This window comes from Nicotiana tabacum, chromosome 8, assembly GCF_000715075.1.
Source record: "Nicotiana tabacum cultivar K326 chromosome 8, ASM71507v2, whole genome shotgun sequence".
NCBI classification, from domain to species: domain Eukaryota; kingdom Viridiplantae; phylum Streptophyta; class Magnoliopsida; order Solanales; family Solanaceae; genus Nicotiana; species Nicotiana tabacum.
Window position 1 is genome coordinate 14,854,475 of NC_134087.1, and position 25,001 is coordinate 14,879,475.

The 25,001-nt window shown below is 36.1% G+C and overlaps 1 non-coding gene across 1 annotated transcript; it reads right to left on the reverse strand.

Annotated features, from left to right (window-relative positions):
* Positions 1-24,321: 24,321 nt before the first annotated feature.
* On the reverse strand, positions 24,322-24,428 carry LOC142163653 (small nucleolar RNA R71). Its single transcript, XR_012694599.1, has one exon. It is a non-coding gene; the product is annotated as a small nucleolar RNA R71 (small nucleolar RNA).
* Between the last annotated feature and the right edge of the window lie 573 nt (positions 24,429-25,001).

A 25,001-nucleotide genomic window follows, 5' to 3' on the forward strand; every position in this document is an offset into this window, starting at 1 on the left:
TGTACCAGAACATAACTGCATACCTTAGCTGAATTCGCCCCTTGTACCATTTTGCTCACGAGACTACAATTACATTCTCTGAGCATAGTAGTCGAAATTCCACGAATCTGATGCTCACAATGCACCTCAGGATATACATAGTTCTTACTCTAACTCTTACAATACCGCCACGACGGAAGATAGGTGTAGAAATTCATAACCAACTACCGAATCAAAAAATCATCGGGTCTATACTCCTGACAAGAACCCTCACCTCATTCTGAACCGAATAATGGTCTTAACTTCTTAATGTACTTCACATGATCAGATTGCACTGATCCTAAATCCAATGATTTCGACTCACCCAGTACGAACTACTCCGGCTAGAAGCCACCCCGAACATGATCCAAAGTCTCATATGATGCCACAATGTGCCAATAGGCTACCAATTCGAATACGGTACGAAAGAAAAACGAACTCCGAAAAGGAAACCCGATTACCCCGGTCGCGAATCATATATGCGAAGCGGGCAACATACTAAACAGTCACCTCGCTCGTGAATCATACATGCGATGCAGTCTCACAGCTACTACGAGCTTTCCTCATAAAATAGGAAACAAAACACATAAAAATAGATATGGGGAACTTTACTGAACATCACACGATTGCGGCGCGCAACCCGATCCACACAACATAACTATGGCGGCGTGCCACCCGATCCAAATAACATACCCATGGCGGCGTGCCACCCGATTCATACGTAGAACTCACATAAAGAGATGCACATCGAGCTAAATTGCTCATTACTATAAAATACCGAAATTCGGTCACGAGCACGCTAAGTGCATAATACCATCCCTGAGGGGATATATCGCGTTATAAGCTACAAAACTCAAGCACAACTGAGGTGCGATATACGATTTGAATCTCAAGATCCATTTTGCTCGAATAACATCATCTCAATGCGGAAACTTAACACATAAGCAATTTACCAAGCCGTCTCTCAACTCACACGGCGCAATACATCATTGCATGGAATAGCTGACGACGAAATAACACCCCGACTACTCTCCCATAAGCAGTGCATTGCTGAATTGAATACATCTGACCTGATATAGAGCCCATATTCACATTAAATCCATCCACAGGCCTCAAGTCGATTTCTGATTGCACCAACTAGGCTAATGACCTTCATGGGTCCATAATAACCCCCTTTTTCTCGTAACACACAAGATCAACCATCATAACTGGAGAAAACCTCCATAGTCCACAACTCAATAAATCGAGTGCCCTCCAGGCATAAGTTCCCAAATTAATGATACCACCAAAATCTTCATACTTGGTTTAAATCTTTAATCAATCAAGTGACTACATGCCACACTTATACAATCTTCCTGTGGGACACGCTCCCACAACCTACCATAACAAACAACAGGTCCGTACATCCAAACCACTGGCCGCACTAATGCTGAAAAGCGATCAAGAATCCTTAACCAGGATGCAAGGCCTTTTTCGCGAAATACCGATCTCAGGTGACGCTGAAGACAATACCAACTTGCCTTAAACATCAAAACTCCTTTCCTGCTCATCCGAGCTCGTGACATCCTTTTCAACACCGAACTGCAACTTTGATCCTCACTTCAAATTCCATACTACTCGTTGCACCTAACATGCCACTATACAATAGAATACGCTTTTTATCATAACTCCGGAACCACTAATAGGTTAACACCTCCTCATATAAAAACTTTTCACTTAACTCACTTTAGAAGAACCATAGTAACACACAGGCGAATTCTCATAGCCGTAGAATATGCAAATCTCTAAGTAGTAGTCTAAGCCACCATAGCCCTTCTGGGATCCGCCTACACATAACATGCCATAAGCGTAGAATGCTTCTGAATAACATCAATTACGGCGGCCGACAAGCCTCACACGTACCGCCATAATTCACATGCATAACTTGATCACGCTGAAGGAACTGATCTCTACCACCAATATGCCAACTCAACTGTGGCTAACCAATCTATCTTCCTTTGATTTACCCTGATTGTCTTAGTAATAATAATAACTCCATTCAACCCATAACACACTCCATCCTCACTAGTCCCGAGTGACCTTGAATCATGAGACCATGCTGTCTCAAATTCCACGAACCATTTCATACCTCCCAAGTGCTACACTGCAAGCCAACACATCATAGATCATTCTGGGCCTCTTCTCATAAGCTGCTACCAAGCTTGATTCTTAGCCGTACCTATAGGCTCGAAATCCTTAGGCATCACACTTTAACCTTTTAATTCACTAGGACTGTTGCTGAGAGTCGCTCGCTCTGACTTGGCCCCGAATATAAAAAACTCCATGAATCTAATAGCACATGAATACCCTCTCGACGAAGCACTCGGCATAATCACTTCCCTTGAAACCCATATCTATACAAGGCATAAATCCTGAATCCTTCCCCAAGTCTGAACATGAGCCAATAAGGCCAACCATAGCACACCTTTAACCATTCCTTGCTCAAATCACCACTTATGATCTTTTCTCGTAGCTGAAATAACCCATCGATGTGCTAATAACTAGAAACCTCGCAAGTAGTTAACCATGCAACCCAATCTTAGGCGGTGGGACTCTCCCACTTAGCTTGAAGCCACTATTACACAACTCTAGAACTCACCAGAATTCTTTATCTCTTATTGACATAACCTTACGCAATCAACCGCCAAAATTCTCGGAATCTTTCTGTAAAACCCCCTTTTTATACTCTGAATCCTCAACCACATTTACACGACCGATTTCTTTGCTGAATTAGAATTCCTTGTAGAAACTTCGTCAACCATGCGACCGCTAGCTTGCTCACAGGGAATAACCTACCTGTGGAAATCACTTCCCAACATCTTCCAATGCTGTTGCACAGAGTACAACCACTAAGACGTCAATAACCCATCCTGAGTCCTAGCTCACTCTCTAGCTGCACAAGTCCATTCATCCCTCGCGGACATCACTTAAATGTGCGGTAACAACCTTCCGATTTGAAGTTATGCGGTATCCTTCTTCATTTCAAGAAGCTCCTTCCCGTTATATCAAATCTTTTGCCGCATAATAGCCCATACTTCAGATTAACTCCATAAACCCCAATCACCAATCACTAAAATCCCCAAGTCGTTTCGAACTCTCCTTAAAGTACGTAGTCATCCTACTACCAAGCCTATAAGCAACTTCGCCACTCTCCCACTTTGGGAAAACTCGCTTCTTTAATCAACTACTCGACCCGCGCTTCTTACCTGGCCTTCCAGAAATTTTAGCCACCACCTGACACCTCCCTCATGTCCTTCCTCATACTTTGCTACTCAATTGTTGCCTCAAATAAAATCTACCTTCGTAGCACTTGAACCCACAAGTCAACTAACTCTAAACCTTTCCGAAGATCATCTTTCTCGAGCCGTCGACATTAGAAACACCGACTCAATCCTAAACCACCGCACCCCGTGATCTCTGACCGTCACTTCTTCAATACTGTCTTGCAATATCCTGCTCCAAATGTGAATTGTAGAAGATCATAACACCAGCGAATTTAGTACATTCAATAAGGACAACGATACCTCATTATAGAAGAAAACTCTACCATGCCCGCAATCACCAAGTCTTGTTACCCCATCAACCCAAACCTAGACATTCTCAGCCCGATTGCCTTTCCCCTTCCGGGAATAAAATACTGAATCTCTAGATCTTAGCTAATTCTTTCAATTTAAGGCTTCTAAAATTTAAACCGTGCACTGCCGAGGGTCGAACGACACGAACCATAGATGCATCTATTTAATTTGCCAAGGCGTTCGGCCCGCTCCAAAAATAAACATATACAAACTGGCAACCAAGAAGTCCACACGGAGAAATTTTCCAAAGAAAGCCAATCCTCTTTTAACAATTTAAGAAAAATGAAGTTTCATCAGTTTAGAAATTCATTTACTAATTCAATGTGATTTAAGCAATTCAAACTGTCAATAAGTTCGCAAATAATCCAAGTATAACATGCTCTTGGGTCCTAAACTACTCAGATAATAGCATAATAGTAGCTACGCATGGACTCTTCGTCACCTCGTGCGTACGTAGCCCCCACAAGTAGGACCACATAACTAATTAACTCACCTATGGAGACAATTCCCTCTTACAAGGTTAGAAAGGAGACTCACCTCGCTTCGAAGATCCATAACCGACATTCCACGCTCTTCCGAAGACTCAAATTGATGTACAACGCTCCAAATTAGTCAATAATTATGCAAATCCATTAATATACGCTCAATTAATCATTACAATCCAATTTATAACAATTCCTAACCCCGATCGAAAAGTTGACAAAATTACCCTCGGGCCCACGTGCCCGGATTCCGAAAATTTCGAAGATTAATCTTACCCATAATTTCACGAACTCAAATATATAATTTACTCTCAATTCCATACCCAAAATCGCGGTCAAATTCCAAGAATATAAATTTCTAGGTCTTTCTACCAAAACCCCAAATTTCTACCAATTTACATGCTAAAATCCATACATAATCGATGTATTTAACTCAAGATGGATGGGATTAGCTTACCTTATCGTTAATGATGAATAATCCCGCTTGAAGCTCTCCCAAAAATCGCCCAAGCCAAGAAAATACGAGAGAAAATGGCCAAATCCCGATTTTTAAAACACCTCTCTACCTCCAGCACTTTCCGCACCTGTGGTCCCTCGACCGCTTCTGCGGTTCCGTAGGTGCGGACCCACTACTGCATTTGCGGTCCTTCCCAGGCTGCCCTTTTTCCGCTTCTGCATCTTCTCCACAGTTGGTGTGGTCCCGCATCTGCGGAAAAACGACCGCATTTGCGGTCCCTTCACTTTCAGTCCAAAACCGCATCTGCGGCTCTTCTGGCCGCTTCTGCGGCTCCGCACCTGCGGCCCAATTCTCGCAGGTGCGGTTATGACAACAACCAGCAAGTTCAACCTTCCAAAAATTCCATTTTTGTTCCGTTAACCACCCAGAATCCACCCCAGGCCCTCGAGACCCCAACCAATCATACCAACTAGTCCAAAACACATTACGGACTTGCTCGAGGCCTCAAATCATATCAAATAACGCTAAAATCATGAATCGACCTCCAATCTAAGATTTATGAACTTTAGAATTTCAAACTTCAACTATCAATGTTTAAACCTATCAAATCACGACCGATTGACCCCAAATTTTGCACACAAGTCATATTTGATACTACGGACCTACTCCAACTTCCAGAATCGGAATCCGACACCGATATCAAAAGTCCACTTCCGGTCAAGCTTCTCAAAAAAACCTTCAAATTTCTATCTTTAGCCAAATGACTTCAAAATGACCTACGAACCTCCGAATTCACTTCCGATCACGCTCCTAACTCCAGAATCACCATACGGAGCTTTCCCAGACTCGGAATCCCAAACGGACATCGATAACATTGAAATGCGCTTCAACCCAAACGTATGAAATTTCTTCCAAAATGCTAACTTCCACAATAGGCGCCAAAACATTCTCGAGTTATCCAAAACCCGACCCGGACATATGCCCAAGTCCGAAATGATCATACGAACCTGCTGGAACCTTTGAATCCTGATTCCGAGGTCGTTTACTCACAAATCTGATCTTAGCTAATTCTTTTAATTTAAGGCTTCTAAAATGAGAATTTTCTTTTCAAATCAACTCTGAACTTCCCGAAGTTCAATTCCGACGATGCGTACAAGTCATAATACCTGAAGTGAAGCTGTTCATGGCATCAAACCGCCGAAGAATGGGCCAAAGCTTAAAACGACCGGTCGGGTCGTTACAGTTGGGATCAGCAGTAGGTACATCGTTGTTGGGCACCAAATTTTTATTTTCGCCGTCATGGCCAGACTTAGCGTCAACGTTTTAGTGAGCAGACTAAGAGTTTGACATTTTTAGGCTGACCTGAAATTAAGATTTCAAAGAACAAGAATAAAATAAAATATGTCATGGAGATTAGTATCAACTCACCACTATTATCCTTTGCCCCACGGTTGGCGCCAAACTATTTACCCCAAAATTGGGTAACAATTAATTTATGTGCGGTTTTAAGGATATGTGGTTTAATTCAATACGAACTATTAAGAATATATAATAAATGAATTAGAGGAGAAATAAACAATCAAACCAATTGCGATGTTATGACCAAGACTAAACTTAGATTGAATAGCGACCTCATCCCCGATTGGACCCTCGGGTCGAGCCCAGTCGTGAATGAAGAACAGAATAAGTGAACAAGGTTCTCAACAGTAGCTACAAAGTAAAAATAAACTTTTATTGCCTTGAATTGTGTGTTACAATGTGTCTTATCAAAAACAACTTCCCCTTTATATAGTAGGGGAGTTTCAATCATAGTATAAGTTTAAAAAAGGTAAACATCTTCTTTTCCCGGTAATTGTTGATCCATAAACGATATCGAGCGAGATTCGTGTCGTGATATCCGGTTGAGGGCGAGTATTACGGTCCTCTATCCATCATACATAACCGTTCACCGTGTCTCCCGAGGCCTAGAACTTACACTCGGCCCGGGACGTGTCGCTTTACCATGTCCGATGTCGGATATCCGTTCACTCTTTCAGGGTTTCGATACGAAAGGTCTCTGACCTCGATTGCAATCTCCCGGATTTGTGCTCCCCTTCGTTCTCTCATCGGGGAATCGGGATAGACATCGCCCCTGGTATTACTGGTATACAGAAATAAATTTATTTATTTAAAAATTATATAAAAAGTATTATAAGTCACAATAAGTTAATTATTAAAGAGCATATGAAAAAAGTCAATGTATAATTTGTTTGACTCTCGAAATACAAATACGTCACATAAATTTTGGACGGATGGAGTAAGAGAATTTAAGTTATTTAATTTATTTTGTCCTTTTAAATGCATCCAAAAAAAGATGGATTACTTTTTGGCCAATTTTTTCACCCGTGAATGGGAACAACTCCATTACGAAGCATGGGACCTCATGATTAATCGCAGTAGATAAGCTAATTAGCTAAGCATAGACTCTATGATTAATTTTATAGTAATATTTTTGAATTTATGAATTCACGGTCCTTTTGTTTTTACTCCATGGATTTATACAAACTTATTTTACAAGCTATCAATAAGTAGACTTTAACTGACTTCCAAGTACCGAAACAGATATTGTTTAGTTGTTTGCAAATTTTTGAAACAACGTCGTGCTTAATCATGATTAAACTATTTTTAAAATGTGAGATAATCAACATGTGAGGCTAGCATGAACTGGAGAATGTGGCAAAACACTATGTTGTTAGCTATCAATCAGTTTCTATCACAGGACTAGTTTAACAAATAATTAGAAATGCTCAATGACCAGATATGACAACCTAAGAATATATGGACAATGAATATACATGTAATTCTACTTATATTAGTCAGTAGAAATGTAACACATGTAGTCACTACTCGGCTAGGTTTTATATTTTGTTTTTTACGGGACACTTCTTTAGAAAATAGATTGGACCCTAGAGCAATAATAAAGTTGTATATGTGCCTATAGGTTACGGATTTGAGCCGTAACATCAATTAATATGTGCATTAGTTTAGAATGTCTACATCGCACCCCTTGAGATGCTTTCCGGACTCTGCTTGAACGCGCAATACCTTGTTCTCTCGGCTACTTTTTCTTTTTTCTTGTGAAAATAGTTTTCTTTTTTTAGTAGCAGAGGTTTATAATTTTCACGATTCCTTGATTGGATCTTTACTAGATTGTTGTTCTTTTCGTAAGGATTGTCTTAATTATTTGTTGTGCATGTGATAGTGTTTAACCGAATATAGAGTTTAACAAACAATAAAAATTTTAGATACATAAACCAAACATGTACAAAATATAAATGTTATGATTAAACAGTTTTTTAAGGTTAATTTTTTGAAGAAAAAAAAATGTCTCATAAATGAAAGAGTACCTTTGATAGAAGAAATTGTTAAAAATTTACCGTCTCTGGTAGAGACTTCTAGTGTGACCCACATATTGTTGGGATATATACTATTAACCATGAGTTTGGTTTAGATATAGTATTTATTATGAAATAATTGTTTATTCAGTTTTAATAAAGTTTTAAATAGATCATATAATAGTCTGTGTCCTTTGCTTATATAGTAGATGATTTAGTGTATAGAGTTTAGCTTATACACGGAAGATTAAATCATCGGTTCTTATAAGTATAAAGTTTGAGTTCACAATCTAATGATGGAATTGGACAAACCATCAGGAATGATTGTAGCACAAGATTAAATATAATTAATCTTGATTATGAGAATAGTTTTATTCCAACTTCTTGTGCTAGTACATTTTGTATGTATTGAACGGACCAGGTAGAGATAAGTATTTTATACTGACTTAATAAAATAAACTCTCTAGCCATTAAATGTACTTATACTCTTAATCTTGATATAATTATTATTAGTTGTGTATATTATTATTGTTTTGATTTATTAAAATGCGAGATTCTTTCGTGGGTCAATATGCCTGGTAAATTGGATAATAATAATATACATTGGCGAAGTAATAGTTAGTTGATGGAATCCATGTCTCAGTTTAGAGATTGATGATATACCTTTATGAAAGCTTATAAGTTTTCATGTGTAAACCCGGCCGGTGGATTTTGTATCCGACACATGAAATAAGTTAAGCGAAAGTCTAAAGGAAATAATCAATAAATTAAATCGTCAGTAATTTAATTTAATTGATTCGTATCTGAATCTTAACATGGGGAGTTAAATAAGATTTAATGGATGAATTTCGAAATTGAATAAGGAGTGTAATTACGAATTTTTAGTGGAATAATTCGTAATTAATTATGGTGGATATTAATTTCGAAAATTACAAATTAATTCCATAATTGGAAGCCTTGTTAATTAAATTCTGTGGTCCCTACTGTGCCTAAATAATAGGAAATAAAGGAATCCTTTTTCTGGTGGAAAAGAAAACCTAACAGGTTTTGGAAAAGGGTCTTAACCCTTAAAACTTGTGCTATAAATACATAAGGTTTTCCATCTAGAGGTATGAGTACATGGTGGCTGAAATTTTCAGCCAAGTTTTCCTAGAAATTTCGACCACACGAAATTGCTATTTTCGGGTATTATTTGGGTAACACAGTAGAAGACCGTGGAACGTTCGAGGATCACGATTGTGCGGGTGATGGAGATTCCATTGAGAAGTTATGGAACTGAAGGCTCACGTGGTAGAAGAGATATGTTCACGCTTCAAGAGGTAACCCGTGAAATCCCGTTTATGCTAGTTGTCTAAATTACATGTGATTTTGATACTGGGATTGCTTCCGCTGCATATAATAATCCATCAATTGGTATCAGAGCTCACTCACATCTAATTAGATAACTAAGTTTTTCATGAAACAAGAATATGGTGTTTATGTGCATTTTTTGAATTACATATATATGTGGTTTTCTGAAAAACTGCACTGCTGTTTTGTGAATTAACTGTGCATAATTTATGGATTATTCTTATAATCATGAGATATATGTTTTCTTATTGATATTTGATTGAGATTATCTGAATTTTTTGGGGTAAACCCTAGAAAAACGCAAAACCTGTTTTTGACCGAATAGCCGGAATTTTCGGAGGTCAGCGAACTTGACGGACTCCGATTGAGCTAAAATTTGGTGGGTCCATCGGAAACGCCGTGGTGAGAAAAACTCATTGCTTTAGCAGTGAATCATGGTATTTTTCGGCGTTTTGAGGTCGTTTGGACTGTGTTTTGGACGTTTTTCTATTTTCTGGAAATTATTTCTTAATAATTTTAATTCTTTTTTAATTCAATGGTGCTGGGGATGACTCCCCATGGTCCCCATGATTAAATACTAGTCATATAATAGGTTTACACATTGACTATTAGCAAATAAACGTGTTGTATTAAATTCAATAATAAAGGTGTAATATTTTATTGACTAGGTCTTACAAGGTATAATTCATATTGTGTAATGATATAATTATTTTGTAAGAAAGTAAAATTCTCTATTTGATATCCTGGATGACTAATGATTGGAGCTTTTGGCATGTTTGTGCATAAAAATTTTCTCAAATTTAAGTTTATATTTTCATGCCCTACATGATTACTAGTTTGGATTTTCGATGAAGAATTTTGTTCTCTGATTGGAGGTTCTAATTAAGTGAAATATGACGGTATGTTTTATGAGTTTTATAATGTTGGTATGACTTTTAAGCTATGGTCTACCATAAAATAATTTTATGAGCTAAATATATATTCACTTGTAAATTGAGAATTTTATGAGTAATAAATAGTTACCACTGAAGTGGTTTGTTTATTTGAACTCATGAAAAATTCTTAGTAAATTTGTACATGTGAAATTATATCTATTCATGGATTGAGCATTATGATTAATAAGTAGGATCCACAAAATGGTCTATTTATTTGAGTCATTGAAATATGTTTAATATACCATGTGAAAATTATCCTTGAGAAATCTACATTAATGGTGGAGGTTCATAACTAGAAAAAGAGTATTTATCTTTGGGTACTAGTGAAACTAACTCCACCCATGAGAAGAGATATTGGGGTTTTCACTGAACGGGAGAAAATATAATATCTCAGGTTCTTATGTATTTAATAAAAGGATAATTTATTGCAAAAGGAGATATTATATATCCTAGAAATAGGAAGAAAATAATATATGCCTTGAGCTCATAGTGTAATTATAAGGAGAATGGAAATCAATATCATATTTATTTTAATTCATGAAACTACTTAAAACGGTTATTCTCCGAGTTTGGTTACAGGCTAGTGATCATGAATTTGACGGACTCCGATTAACCTGAAACTTGGTGGGTTCGTCGAAAACGATCTAGTGAAAAAAAAACTCCTTGCTATGCAGTGAATCATGTTGTTTTTTTGGCATTTTGAGGTCGTTTAGATGGGTTTTCAAGCAGTTTATTAAATTGAATTTGTTATAAATATGAAAAATTATTCTTTATATATCGGCTATATTTGTGTTAAATCTGAAACATGATGATTTAACTTGATATGATATATAGCAAGAATGCAAATCACATGGATTTAATCCTGACTACGCCAAAAAAATAATTTATTCGAATTTGGTCTAGTTTTTGGCGATCATGAATTTCACGATCTCCGAATGACCTGAAATTCGGTAGGATCATTGGAAACGATCATTTAAGAAGAACTCACTTCTATGCAGAGAATCACATCGTATTTTGACGATTTGGGATCGTTTAGGTGAGTTTTTTGGAGGTTTGACGGATTAAAATGTGATTTACATACGAAAAGTCATTCTTTCTATCATTTTATATGTCTAATCTGGAACATGATAACACATGTTGATTTGACATGAATTGGTATATGATAAAAAAAAATGTAGGTCATATTTTAAATTCTTAAAAAAATGCTTAAAATGATAATTTTTCAAATTTGGTCGCAATTTTTGATTGATGTGAAATTTGGTAGATTTATCAGAAATAGTCCAGTCAACAATAATCACCACTATACAGTGTGAAATATTAATTTTAGTATTTTAAGACTGTTTAAATGGGTATTGAGCATTTTTTTTAATATGGAACTTAATCCTCAGAGAAAAGTTCGTGGTTGTGATAAAGTGGTGATGGGAATAAACCCCTATGGTCTTCATTTTTTTATTTATAGTGAGATAATAAATTTATGCGTTGACATTAGGTCTTCCTCCATATCGGATAAATTTATTATGAACTCACTGGCTATAGTTACTAGTTATTGATAACCAGTATTAACTCTCCATCTGAGCTTAAAGGGTTGAATCAATTTTGTAACTACAATACAATCATGATTAAGTGGTGATAGAAATATATTTCTATGGTCTTCCACTATTAATTTCAAGTGAGTAATAAATTTATGTGTTGACTTTAGGTCTTCCTCCATATTGGATAAATTTATTGTAAGCTCACTAGGTGAAATACTAGTAATTGATATCGTGTATTTACTCTCCATCTGAGTATACATGTTGGATCAATGAAACTAGAGCTATTAAAAATGATGTTCACTTGACTTAAATTAACAGTATACTCTCCATCTGAGTTGGGTCTGTTTTAATTATTGGAGTGAATAATCTGGCATTGCATATGTATGTTGCATGAGTAGTTCTTTCCCATCGAAATTGCTATTCAAGATGCATGACATATATGTGTAGTGTATTTTAAAATTTTTGTATTAAAAAGTTATATACAATTGACTGAAAATAATAGTATGCTCTCCATCTGAGTTGGTTCTATTTATTTTTGGATTGTATAATTCTTGCATTATATAATATACTTTGCATGAATAATTCTTTTCCCATCGAAATTTATTATTCCAGATGCATGTATGTATATAAATATTGAATGCAGTCTGAATTTTACTATTCAGTGTTTTGACTTATTGTGATCTATTTAATATTTTTATCTCAACTCCACAATGATTTTATGCAATTTGTCGTATTACTTGTTAAAATTTTCTTTTAGTGATAAGGCATTAATTTTAAGGATGCAATATATGTACTTTTGTTAGAAGGAATTTAGTTCCGGTTTCTGGGCAAAATAAGAGATGGATATTTGTTTTATTTTTCGAATAACTCTTGAGTTATTGAGCTTAATAAACACTTTATCTCTTGTGGTACATGAATGCATGACCTTGTTATTATATATTGATGTCTCTCCTGAACAGAACAATATTAGTCTACCTCATAAGAGAATATGTTCTTCAAAATTGAGTAAAACTTATATGTGCACTTTTATCTAAGTCATATTAATCTGGATAGGATTTCAAGTTGGTCAAGTATGGACCTTAAGGTTCATTGAAAGTAGAGGCACTACCAACTTGTGGATCCTGTTTGGAAGGAAATTTGACTAAAAGATGTTTCCTTTTAAAAGGAAATAAAACTAGTGATAAGCTAGAATGAATCTTTTCTGATTTGTATGGTTAAATGAACATACTCGTAAGAGATAGATTTTGAGTATTTTATGACGTTCATAAATGATTACTCAAAATATTAATATATTTATTTGATGCACTGTAAGTCTTAATGAATTAAGTAATTCAAGGTTTTTAAGACTTGAAATAGAGAAGCACCAAAGAAATATATTAAGTTACTACAATTTGATTGTAGTGGCGAGCATCTCTCTAAAGAGTTTTTTAGTTACATATCAGAATAGGGATTACATCTCAATTGACTACACCGTAAACTCCATAATAGAGTCGTGTAGTAGAAAGAAGAAATAAGTCTCTTTTGGATATGGATAGACTAATGACGTGTTATTCAGATTTGCCTTATTTATTTTTGGAATATTTCCTGGAAACTTCAAATTACATTCTGAATTTAGTTCCTTCTAAGCTAGTACCTGGGACATCTATAGAACTGTGGATTGAATGTAAGCTTGGTCTGTGGCATGTTCAGATATAGGATTATCCCGCATATGTGCTGAAAGGGAAAACAGATATGTAAGTTGGAACTAAGGATGGATAGGTGCATGTTTATCGAATATCCAAGAAAACGAATGAAGCTTTATTTTATTGTCCTAAAGAAAATAAGGCAATTGTTAAAACAAATGCATTTTTCTAGATAAGGACTGTTTAATAAAACATGTTCCTAGAAGTAAACTATTTTTACAGGAACTGGGCAAAGAAATAACTAGATGTTCAAGAACATCAAAACCCACACGTCAGAATTGACGTTCCATTGCATTTAAGTAGTGGGAGATCGTTAATAGACATAATATGCCTTTATCGAGTGGGAGTGATGTTTGAACATTGAACACTATAGTAAGAAGTCACTAATATTTCAATGTTGTGAGGTAACGAAGGTAATATTAGTGGTACTTCGTCTTAGTGGGACAAAGCTAAAGAAAATTATAGTTCGGTGTTCATTCTTGGGATAGTTTCGGTAACAGGATCTCTGAAGAGTTTAATACCAAACTAGATAATTACGACAAAGTACTACTGGACAAATATTGCATCAGATATAACTTGGCAAGATTCTTTAACAAAACCTTATTTGGTGAAGACTTTTAATAGTCATGTAAAAGAATGCCTGAGAAAGTTGTAGATGCATGGTTATGAGTCTAAGTGGGAGATTGTTGGGGCATAACTATTAACCATGCATTTGGATATAGTATATTCTAATAATTATCATGGTTAAAAGTCTAAGTGGGAGATTGTTGGGATATATACTATTAACCATGAGTTTGGTTTAGATATAGTATTTATTATGAAATAATTGTTTATTCAGTTTTAATAAAGTTTTAAATAGATCATATAATAGTCTGTGTCCTTTGCTTATATAGTAGATGATTTAGTGTATAGAGTTTAGCTTATACACGGAAGATTAAATCATCGGTTCTTATAAGTATAAAGTTTGAGTTCACAATCTAATGATGGAATTGGACAAACCATCAGGAATGATTGTAGCACAAGATTAAATATAATTAATCTTGATTATGGGAATGGTTTTATTCCAACTTCTTGTGCTAGTACATTTTGTATGTATTGAACGGACCAGGTAGAGATAAGTATTTTATACTGACTTAATAAAATAAACTCTCTAGCCATTAAATGTACTTATACTCTTAATCTTGATATAATTATTATTAGTTGTGTATATTATTATTGTTTTGATTTATTAAAATGCGAGATTCTTTCGTGGGTCAATATGCCTGGTAAATTGGATAATAATAATATACATTGGCGAAGTAATAGTTAGTTGATGGAATCCATGTCTCAGTTTAGAGATTGATGATATACCTTTATGAAAGCTTATAAGTTTTCATGTGTAAACCCGGCCGGTGGATTTTGTATCCGACACATGAAATAAGTTAAGCGAAAGTCTAAAGGAAATAATCAATAAATTAAATCGTCAGTAATTTAATTTAATTGATTCGTATCTGAATCTTAACATGGGGAGTTAAATAAGATTTAATGGATGAATTTCGAAATTGAATAAGGAGTGTAATTACGAATTTTTAGTGGAATAATTCGTAATTAATTATGGTGGATATTAATTTCGAAAATTACAAATTAATTCCATAATTGGAAGCCTTGTTAATTAAATTCTGTGGTCCCTACTGTGCCTAAATAATAGGAAATAAAGGAATCCTTTTTCTGGTGGAAAAGAAAACCTAACAGGTTTTGGAAAAGGGTCTTAACCCTTAAAACTTGTGCTATAAATACATAAGGTTTTTCATCTAGAGGTATGAGTACATGGTGGCTGAAATTTTCAGCCAAGTTTTCCTAGAAATTTCGATCACACGAAATTGCTATTTTTGGGTATTATTTGGGTAACACAGTAGAAAACCGTGGAACGTTCGAGGATCACGATTGTGCGGGTGATGGAGATTCCATTGAGAAGTTATGGAACTGAAGGCTCACGTGGTAGAAGAGATATGTTCACGCTTCAAGAGGTAACCCGTGAAATCCCGTTTATGCTAGTTGTCTAAATTACATGTGATTTTGATACTGGGATTGCTTCCGCTGCATATAATAATCCATCACATATAAGGTAATAAATTATTTACCTTATCTCCCAAAGAAAAAAATATATATCAGATAATATTCTATGGTTATGTATATATGGTAGTTTCTTTGATGGAAAAAAACAATTTTTATTAGGAGTCTCTAGGGCAATTATAATTTATTGAGAAGTCCTTAGGGCTAAAGTATTTGCCTAAGAGTCCATAGCATGCCTATAAATACGCATGTGACTCATCAGTTTGGCATACTTCAATAGGCACAGGCTAGAAGGCTCTCTAGGTTTCCTGCAACTTCTGAACAAGAATGGTTGAAGGTACGTTCCTATTAATATTTCACTGTGTAGGCTATGTGTATGTGTTTAAATTTCAACATGTGGCATCAGAGCTTCCTTTAGATGTGTTATTCGGTGTTTAGTTCTCATTAACACAGATATAAACAAGAAAGAATCGACATTTATAAAATTCTGTTCTTTGTAGTTTATTGTGTCGACTTAGAAAGAATTGAATTTTGTAGTGACTGGGTGTTTCTTCCATGTTTATGATTTGAAACTCTTCTCTTTAATAAATAAATATATTAATTTGTTGGTGTAATATGACATGGTGTGAGAAGTGTTTCTTTAGAAGACTTTGGTACGAGATACACAAATTATCTTCTATCTGCTTTAATTTCGAGTTATCTCGATTGAATATTCTGAACTTTATTTTAATGGATGCTATTTCCTTGTACTTTTGGTACTTATATCTTATATATGCTTTTCAAATATGCTCTTATGGGTTCAAACTTGCTCGTTATATTATATGATATAAGGATTGCCTATTTTCATATGAATCAGAATAAACAATTCATGATCTGAATAAGGATCATTCATGCTCTTTAGGTGAATGGAGATCTCAAGGAATCCACGATGAATATTTTCTTCTGTTTTGTGATTGTATATAATTTTGCTGCTATATGATGATATTGGTATAATAATATTTGTTTATTCAAGTTTTAAAGTCATTCCATGTGATCTGTCACTACATGGATTTGTATATATAAATAATCTCACTATAACTGAAGTGACTTTGATAATATATTAATTATAATATAGCCTTGTGCTTATATCCAATGTGTCTTTTGAAGCCAATCAACATTTGCTTAAGTTGATTACTAAGGTTAATTATGCTGAAATGTCATTTTTAAGTTTTTCTTTTATATCATGTATTTGGGGAGTAGCCACAACATTTTGAATACTTAATATAAAAGAAATTAAGTTACTTAATCACATGAAGTTCAATGATTGAAATTAAAATAACAGCCTTTTAGTCTAATTATCTCATTAAAATGATAACTCGGTCCTACAAGGAGGTAACTATTTTTGTGAGATGAATTGGAATGAGATAGTAAACCCTTAAGTTGGAAATTATCTTATGCCCACAGGTACAGATTAATTTCGACGTGCTTTGGTTTACTAGTCTAATAAAGTAAAGTAAATTTTATGCATGGATTGCAACCTCTGCCCACATGAGGGTCTAGAATTTACTTAGAATCGGTATTTTACCCGATTCACCTTTGATGGATTGTACTTCATAGCTTATGTATGTTTATCCTTGTTTTGCAGTCTTTACAGCTTTTCTCACTGCTATTTTTAAACTCGAATTTCAATACTTTCTGGTGACAATTATAATGAATGGAAAGAGAAAGTCCTTCTCATTTTAGGGTGCTCAGATCTGGACCTGGCACTCTGTATGGATACACCCACCTATTCCCACGGAATCAAGTACACCAGTGGCTAAGGCTAATTATGAGCAGTGGAAGCGATCTAACCGCTTAAGTTTAATGCTCATAAAAGCCCACATAATCCAAAGCATTAGGGGTTCTATCCCTAATAGCAATAAGGTCAAAGCTTACATGAAGGCAATTGATGAATAATTTGTAAGCTTTGAAAAGGCATTGACTAGCATCCTTATGAAAAGGCTCTCAAGTATGACTTTCGACAGAAGTCATACAGTGCGTGAGCACAATATGGAGATGAGAGACATTGCTGCTAAACTCAATTCCCTTGAGGTTGATATGTCTGAACCATTTCTGCTGGATATAAATTATTAATGTAATTTTATATGTAAAAAATAAGTTTTTAAAATAAAATATGAATAATAATATCCTATCCTCGCATATTTTCTAACAATTCTTTTAGGAAAAAGAAATTATGAAAAGACAAGAGAATGAAGTAAAGCCATAGTTGCACACATCATCATCATATTCACAAATGTGGAATATACATATGGGCTTATGAAAAGAGACAATTAGAGATGAAAAGGAGTATAATTGCTTATGTGGAATCTATATACGCGAAGGTCACATTCACATACATGGAACCTACATTTGCAAGTCTAAGTCATGAAGTTAAGAATGGAAGCAAAAGAGTCATAGATGCATGCGTGGAATCTATATTTGCAAAGGTCACATTCGCATACGTGGAACCTATATTTGCAAGTCTAAGTCATAATGTCAAGAATGGCAGCAAAAGAGTCATAGATGCATGCATGGAGTCTATATTTGTAAAGGTCACATTCGCACACATGGAACCTACATATGCAAGACTAACTCATGAAATCAAGAGTGAAGCACAAGTGCCATATTTGCATATATTGAATCTACATACACAAAGGTTACTTTGCATACATGGAAGCTACATTTGCAAGACTAACTCATGAAGTCAAAAGTGAAGCACAAGTGCCATAGTTGCATCTATAGAATCTACGTACACAAAGATCACTTCGCATACATGGATTTTACATTCGCAAAAGTGGAACAAGACAAAAGCTACTCATCTTTTCCTATAAATAACAAGCTCTCTTTGTATAAGGATATCCAATCTTTGGAAGACAAGAACTAGTCTTGGTCTTCTTTCTTTGTAGTAAAAATATTTCCTTAGTCTTTTAAATATTTCTTGTCTTCTAAATATCTTTTTTAGCTTTTCTTACTCCATAATATAGTAATCTCTTTTTGTTGGGATAGTTGATAAAGCTTGATATATTTTATAATACTATCTCAGTTTTTATATTCGTGGCTTCAAACTTTTTATTTATATTTCATATTGTGCTGAATAATGGTTTTTAATTACTCTATCATCACATCTACATATTTTATCTCTAAGTTATTCATATATTAATTTTGTAATTCTCGCGGAGCAAAATTAATATATAATAACTGATGAATAACATAGTAGTGTGAAAGTAATTTTTCAGTAAACTATTATTTCAAGTCAGTAATCTTGCTTGCCTCAGTTTTAATTCTCATGGAGGAATTGTTGTAGGCAAGATTATTGATCCTTGGTAAAAATATTTTTACGAAGTTTTTACTTTCTTTTAGCACAATTCAAGCAAGAAAAATATTTCGGTTTAAATGTCACTAGCCTTAAATTGATTTATTAACATAATTTTCGCAGAGTGTTATTAATTTATTATTTCTTAGTGAGCAAAATATAATTGTATTAGAAATAAGCAATTATTCTTTAGAGAAATAAATGTAGAAATTGAGATTTTATTATAGTAATATTATCAAGTGAGTTCAATGATTCCCAACTCCTTTTTAAATTATAAAGCTTCCAAAAATATTTTGTTTTGTTTAAGTAATTAACAAGTTTTAAACTTCACTCACTTTTCATCAATTTGATTCTCTCAAATAGTAGTTAAAATATTACAAATCTGTAGCATAGATTATCCAGTCTCTGTGGGACGATATCTTAAACTATATTAGAATTTGACATAGTATGAGCAGGGAATTTCAATACACATTGGCCTTCAGATTAAATATTTTGTTACTAATTTGAGAATTTATTATTATTATTATTATTATTATTATTGTTACTACTACTACTACTACTACTACTACTACTACTACTACTACTACTACTACTACTACTACTACTACTACTACAAAAGGTCATCACTTATTTTAAGAATAAATTCTGTGTTCCGAGGCCTTAAAAAACCTCTTTCTATCTCACCTCGATTTGCATGCGCAGTTCGGGCGTGTAGCCGGAAAGCCATTATGTGCAAATCTGTAAAAAATGATGAATTTTGACTTTAAAATGAATTTAAGTTGTCTTCGGTCAATATTTTGGGTAAACGGATCCGGACCCGTGATTTTGACGGTCCCGGAGGGTCCGTAGGAAAATATGAGACTTGGGCATATGCTCGGAATCAAATTTCGAGGTCCCAAGCCCGAGAAATGAATTTTTGAAAGAGATTGTTGTGCTGAATTAATTATGAAGTAAAGAAACGAATTTATGTTTGAGACCATTGGTATCGGGCCCGTATTTTGGTTCCGGAGCCCGGTACAGGTCTTATATATGATTTGAGTCGAGCCTGTGAAATTTGGTAAGAAACGACTTGGAATGACGTGAATCGGACCTTACTTGAGAAAAATTGGAAAATTTGTTGTTCTTAAGTAATTTCATGATTTTGATGCTAAATTCTTAGTTGTTGATGTTATTTTGGTGATTTGAATGTACGGGCAAGTCCGTATGATGTTTTTAGGTTGGTGTGCATGTTTGGTTTGGAGCCTCAAGGGATCGGGTGAGTTTTGGATAGGCCACAAAGTGGAATTTGGACTTAGGGTGTTGCAGATCTGAACTGGGGTGTTGCAGGCCTGCAGGCTTCGCATTTGCGAAGGTGGCTCGCAAATGCGAAGGCTATGTCGCAAATGCGAAGGCTATGTCGCAAATGCGAAAGAGCCCAGGACAGCTTAACCTCGCAAATGTGAGGAACTCATCGCAAATGTGATGCCCCCGGTGTCAGCCAATCATTGCAAATGCGACATATGTATCGCAAAAGCGCCTTCACAAATGCGAAAGTCACTTCGCAAATGCGAGCATAGCAGAATCTGGGTTCGCAATTGCAAACCCTGGTCGCATTTGCGATACTTGCAACCTGTAAATTCACACTTAAACGCATTTTCAACCACTTTTCATATCTTCTCAAAACATAAACTCTCTTGGGCAATTTTCCAAAGAAAATTTCTTCTCCAAATCAATTGTAAGTCGTTTCTAACTAGTTTTCTTCAATCTTTAAAATCTTTTCACATGATTTCAACTCAAAATCAATGATTTTCATGGAGGAAATTGGGTGATTTGGGTAGGACCTAGGTTTTTTAAATTTTGGGGATTTTGACCTCGATTTGAGATTCGATTTCAATACAAATTATATATTTGGGTTCGTGGGGGAATGGGTAATCGGGTTTTGGTTCGAACCTCGGGTTTTGACCAAGTGGGCCCGGAGGCAATTTTTGACTTTTTTTGGGAAAAACTTTAGAAAACTTATTTTCATGCATTAGAATTGATTCATTTAGCATTTATTGATGTAATTAAGTAACATGTGGCTAGATACGAGCGAATTGATGATGGAATCAAGAGGTAAAGCGATAGTTGAGACTTGAATTGTGTTCGTGGCATCGAGGTAAGTGTTTAGTCTAACCTTAGCTTGAGGGATTAGGAGATGTGTCCTATTTGCTACGTGTTATTTGTTGAGTACGGCGTATAGGCATGGTGATGAGTATCTATATGTTGGTGTCAAACATGTCCGTGAGTCTTATATTATGATTATTATGATTCTGTTTGTATTGTTCATGCCTTTTTGTGATGATTTCTATTGTTGAGTAAAGTTTGTGGAAGTAATAGTGGTGTTTGGGTATTGAAGAGCGTTGGCTCAAGTTGTATAATAAATTGTGAAAGTATAATTGGCATTTGAACCTTATAGAGCATTGGCTCAAGTTGTGAAGTGAGTTGTGAAGTAAAAGTGAAAAAGAGAAGAGAATTATTATATTGTTTCCCTTGTCGGGATGTTGATGCTTTTGATATTGTTCCCTTGCCGGGATTTGATTGTTAAACTATTGTTCCCTTGCTGGGATTTTATTGCAATTTTATTCATTTCCTCGCCTTATTGCTTGTGATTGTTGTTTGGGTGAGGAAGAATGTTAAAGCACGAAGGGTGATACCGTGTATTGTTTTGGTGAGAGAGCGTTAAAACACGAAGGGTGATGCCGTGTATGATTTGTAAGGAAGAGTGTAAATCACGAAGGGTGATGTCGTACCGCACGATGTACAAGTCCGTGCCAATTATATTGATTATATGGTGAGGACGAGAGTAAAAGCACGAAGGGTGATGTCGTGCAATTTATATTGATTCTTTGGTGAGGACGAGAGTAAAAGCACGAAGGATGATGTTGTGCACTTATTGATTTCTGATTCTTGTTGATAACTGAGATATGGTGTTCCTTTTATGTACCCGTTGTCTTTCCATTCTTAATTGATGTTTGCCCGCAGCATGTTTTTCCTCCCATACTTGACTGTACATTACTGTTCTTCTTTTCCGCTGTATATGGTTTAAACTGCACAAGTTTACTTGGTAGTCTGGTCCTAGCCTCGTCACTACTTCGCCGAGTTTAGGCTAGGCACTTACCAGCACATGGGGTCGGTTGTGCTGATACTACACTCTGTATTGTGTGCAGATCCCGGAGCAGCAGCTTTTGGACCTTAGCTTGGGTGGCTGCCTTCAGTTCATACGGAGATCCAAGGTAGTCCTGCAGGCGTCCGCAGGCTCTGGCGTCTCCCTCTATCCCTTCATCCTATTTCATTTACGTATTTCAGAAATAGTGTATTATTTATCTTTCAGACTTTGTTTGTAGTACTCTTAGACCGTCTGTGAAGTTGTGACACCAGTTCTGGGTAGTCGTTGTTCAAATAGTTGTATTGGATATACTCAGATAGTTTTTATTGTTCTTCCACTTGTTATAAATTCCACTGTCTACTAGTTATTGCTTCATAATTGTCAAAGGATTAAAAATGGGAAAAAGGTAATTTGTTCAAACAGTTGTCTTGCCTAGCTTTCATTAGTAGGCGCCATTACGACTCCCGAGGGTGGGAAATCCGGGTCGTGACAAGTTGGTTATAGAGCTCTAGGTTACATGAGTTTCACAGTTCAAAGACAAACTTAGTAGAGTCTAAGAGATCGGTACAGAGATGTCTATATTTATCCCCAGAGGCTACATAGTTAGGAAAAAAACTTCACATGTATTCCTTCCTGTCGTGCAGTTTGGGTTTTCAATGCTAATTGAACTTCTACTCTGTTACTTTGCAGATGGCATGAACACGCGCTTCCTCATCCACCGATCAGCAGCCCGAGCCCCCAGCAGTAGCTCCCATAAGGGGTAGACGGTGAGGTCGTGCTAGAGGCCGAGGTAGGGGCAGAGCTCAGACCAGAGCAACAGCACCAGCGGCGGAGCCTCAGGTTGACTTTGATGATGAGGTTCCGGCCCAGGCAGTTCCGGTGGGCCCAGCTTAGGTCCCAAAGGGGTTCATTGCTACCCCAGTACTCCAGGATGCTCTGGTCCGTCTAGTGGGCCTTATAGAGAGTGTCACCCGGGCAGGCTTGCTTCCTGTAGCACCAGCCATCTCTCAGGATGGAGGAGGAGCCCAGACTCCTGCTACTCGCACTACCGAGCAGGTGTCTCCCCAGTTTTAGACTCCAACTGCTCAGCCAGTTGGAGCAGTTCAGTGGGGTGTGGTAGCTCAGACCGGTGATAGAGCAGCTATGTTTGTCGATGCCTTGTGGAGGTTGGACAGGTTCACCAAGCTCTTCACTACTACTTTTAGCGGTACATCTTCTGAGGCTACCCAGGATTATTTAGACAGTTGTCATGAGGTTCTCAGGAACATGGGGATAGTGGGACCAATGGGGTCGACTTTGCTAGTTTCCACTTGTCTGGATCCGCCAAGACTTGGTGGAGAGATTATTGCTTAGCTAGACCAGTCAGATCACCAGCTTTAACTTGGGAGTAGTTTACTCGGCTATTTCTGGAGAAGTTTCTCCCTATCACCCATAGAGAGATTATCGGAGGCAATTTGAGCGTCTCCAGCAGGGTTCTATGACTGTTACTCAGTACGAGACCAGATTCATCGACTTCACTCGTCATGCTCTTATAATACTTCCCACCGAGAGAGAGAGAGGGTGAGGAGGTTCATTGAGGGACTTATCCAGCCTATTCGACTTCAGATGGCCAAGAAGATGGGGAGTGAGATTTCTTTTTAGGAGGCGGCCAATGTGGACAGGAGAGTTGAGATGGTTCTATCGCAGTATTTTCACTATCTACAATTAAGTACTTCCTACTACTTCTATCATTAGTTTTCCTTTAGAACATTTAGTATAATATTACTAGTACTTTTATCTACAAATACTATTCTAATTTAATCTTTAATTACTATTATTTACTAGTACTAGCTTTACCTATACTTAATATATATTATCGTACTTTTTTCTATTTATTTTTGTTATCTTTAAATTTTCTTTATTTACTTTATTAACTGCTAGTACTACTTTAGAAACTATTGTTATTTTTTTTCTCTTTAAAATTTTAAGTAGTTTATGACCCGCTCTTTTACAAAAAAGTTGGCTAGTTACGATCCAGAAATTGAAACATTTCTTCGATTGTGCAGGAAAATACAAACATCATCTTCTCAAAGCATAGATCGTGAAGGAATAGAGAATCAAGGAGTAGCAGACATTCAACCACCAGTCCATGTGGAGGATCAATTTGATGAAGTAGCACCAAGGCCAGCAAACAGAATCCTAAGGGATTATGCTAGACCTGACCGCTTCAACTGTGAATCTAGTGTTAGAAAACCTTCAGTGGCAACCAACAAATTTGAAATCAGGACTGGCCTGATTCAAACAATTCAACAGTCTTGCATCTTCACTGGAGATGCAAGTGAAGATCCATACAGTCATTTAATTGACTTTCTGGAACTTGTTGAAACAACAAAGTTAAGACAACACATCTCTAATTTCTTGTAGACTAACACTGAGTCAGTTTATCAAGCTTGGGAAAGATTAAAAGCAATGTTAAGAAAATGTCCACACCATGAGATTCCAGAACATATGCAACTATATATTTTTTATCATGGGTTAAAACCCTCTGCTAGAAATGTGATTGATGCAACTGTAGGGGGTTCTGTAATAAGAAAGACCACTGTGATGACCCAAAAGGTCATCACTTGTTTTAAAAATAAATTTTGCATTCTGAGACCTTAAAAAACCTCTTTGTATCTCACCTCGATTTGTGTGCGCAGTTCGGGCATGTGGCCGGAAAGCCATTATGTGAAAATATGTAAAAATAATGATGAATTTTGACTTTAAAATGAATTTAAGTTGACTTTGGTCAACATTTTGGGTAAACGGATTCGGACCCGTGATTTGATAGTCCCGGAGGGTCCATAGGAAAAAATATGAGACTTGGGCGTATGCCCGGAATCAAATTTCGAGGTCCCAAGCCCCAGAAATGAATTTTTGAAAGAGATTTTTTTACCGAATTAATTATGAAGTAAAGAAACGAATTCATGTTTGAGACCATAGGTATCGGACCCGTATTTTGGTTTTGGAGCCCGGTACAAGTCTTATATATGATTTGAGTTGAGTCTGTGAAATTTGGTAAGAAATGGACT